Here is a 2,828-nt window from a genome sequence, read left to right as displayed (position 1 = left end):
CGGAACTGGTGATTGAACTCAGGCCCTTGTGGTGCTTGCCAGGGAAGCACTTATTCCACTGAGCCACCTCCCCAGCCCTCAAAGATAGACAAGGAATGAAATATAGAGCAGTGGTACACAAGCAAATCAGTTTTATCCAGCGATATCTTTGCTCTTCTTTATGTGTGCTCAATTTTCACAAATTAATACTAACTCCTAAAATAATTGTCTTTTTGAATTCTGCTAGAAGTACAGATGAAACCAAAACCCAGCCTGCCCAATACACACAAGTATATATTGTTAACGTGAAGCATTTCCCACTTATAATATGTACATATATATTTAGCAAATCATTTAAAAATAGAGTTTAGCAAAATGGAAATTTTCTAGTAGTACTTTAATTCACCTGAGCTGTTCCTCCTCCCAGCCATTAGAGGTCATTACCAGCCCTACTTCTGAGGCTATTATATATGATATAGTTTTGTAGTTTTAGGTATACTATTTTCTTAATTTGCTTGTAAAATTGATATAGGGGAAAATGAAACTCCCAATCTGAAAGGTACCTGGGACAAGTTTGTGTTCTCTAAAATGGAAGAATGAATTTTAGGAACAAACGGAGGTTAAGAGTAGAATATATTTATCGGGGAAAGAAAGCTACTATTCTGCAGAGGGACAAAAGGGGGGGGCTCAAGGGGGTTGTCCCTGGGAAGCAGTCTCTTCCAGGGACTTTTATGGAGGAAAACCATGCAGTGAGGCAGGTCTAAGTTGGAGAACATGGAAACTCACTTAGGTGGGCCTGAGGTGGGACAAAGCTATGGTCAACCAATGAGATTACAAGCACTATTGCTCAGGTAAAATTGATAATCCAGTACCAAATGAGGAAGCGAGACACATAGCAAGTGGGCATGAATAGAGGACAGGGTCTCTTCCTATTGGGGTTGGGTTAGTGACTTATTTGGGCTCTTTCAAGGTAATTGATACCTATTTAGAATATCAATCCCTGATGTCCATTCTTAGGGAAGTATATGACTGTATTTGTTTACTCCTTTGTCTTGAGATCTGGCCCATACGGGAGTGTCTGTCTCTTCCAAGTTGCAAAGTCACTTTGTCTTCCATACTGTCTTCTTGAGGGCCTGGCTCTGTCTGACAGCCTATAACATTTCTATCTAATTTAGCTGCCTACAACAAAATGAATCTACTATAATGAATGTAGATTTAATTCATCCAAGTTTATTGCTGTGTAAGACTCAAATTTAAGAAAAAACTACTACAATATGTTTATCCTTTCTGCTGATGACAAACCTCTCCATGTAGGACAGTTTTATCAATAAAACTGGTGCGAACATTCCTGAATATGTATCTAGTCTACTGCCTAGGAGTGAAACTTCTGATTCATACGTAGGCATATCATCAACATTACCATACAGTGTTAAAACATTTCCCAAAGTAGTTGTACCAGTTTAAACTCTCATCCCTTATTCATGTTAGTTCCTGTGCTCCCACTTCCTTGCCAAATGTTAGAATGCTAAGAACTTATGATTTTTTTTAAATTATGTAGCAACTTAGATATTGTAACTAAATGGCTCAACAAAAACCAAACTGCTAGTACCACACTTGGAACTCTTCTGAAAATTCAGAATTATTCACTAAAAAAGTCCTAAGTGCTTACTCCTAGGTAATCTTTTCATGTGGCTAGATATTGAAAGCATATGAATCCACCTACTAGTGAAGTCTAAAATCACCAATTTGATGATGTAGTACTATCTAATTATGATTTTAATTTGTAGTTTTCTGGTCCATAATGAGGTAGAAAGTATTTGATGTATATTTTTGTAATAGGTTAGATGTATAATGTCCTGCAAATATCTTTCTTTATTGGCTATAATCTTTTTTGTGCATTATTTATTTATTTTTTCAAAACCAAGAAACTTATATTCATATAACTAGAATTCTCAAAGTAGAAAGGAGTAGGCAATAAATATTTAAAGATTTAAAATTTCTGAATCTAGTTCAACTTATAATACCACAATTACAAGAAAACGGAACCTTTTGCAAAAGAAACAAATAAAATCATACCAAGATACACAAAAATGAAATTGTTCAAAACTTATTGTAAAGAAAAAATCATTAAAGCATATACATAAAAAATATTAGCTATGGAAGAACAAAATTAAATAGCATCTTATTCCACATTAAAAAGAAAAAAAAAAGGACCAAGTGTGTAAGAAAGTAGACTAATGATAGGACTGAAAGAAAAGCTCTGTCCTTTTTGAATTTTATACTTAGCAAACATACCTTTGAAAACTAAAAGTAAGATTTTCTAGTTAAACAAACTTGAAACATTTTCATACCTCCAGAAGTATCATGTAGGAAATAACAAAGAGCAATATTCAAAAGGCAAGAGAAGTTGCAGTATGTTTCAGGATGACAATAAAGAACTCTCTATATGATAGCTATGCAGGACTATATAAAACATATTAGATGAACCCTTATTTATTTATTTATTTATTTTTTAAACCCTTATTTAAAGGTCTTTGCAGATTTCTATGAAACAGTACCAATCTTATGTTGGGTTATACATGTATTTTTTTTTTTCATATATATGTGTGTGTACAAAAGACAGGGAAGAAGTAATATAAAGTCAACAGGAAATGGAAATATACTTTTTAAACTTTTTAATACTAGGAAAAGATATTATATGAGACCCAGTCCTAGCCCAGGTCCGGTGAGTGTGAGGAGAGTTTCCTGCTACCCTGCGCCGGCGGGACCAGTCCCAGCCCAGGCGCACCGTGGGCCGGACCCTCTCCCAGCCCCTCGGGCAGCCCCCCACCATTCCGCAGTGCCTCCCC

This window comes from Octodon degus, unplaced genomic scaffold, assembly GCF_000260255.1.
Source record: "Octodon degus isolate 3935 unplaced genomic scaffold, OctDeg1.0 scaffold00144, whole genome shotgun sequence".
Classification (NCBI taxonomy): domain Eukaryota; kingdom Metazoa; phylum Chordata; class Mammalia; order Rodentia; family Octodontidae; genus Octodon; species Octodon degus.
The sequence above is the reverse complement of the archived record's forward strand: the minus strand, read 5'-3'. Positions refer to the sequence as shown.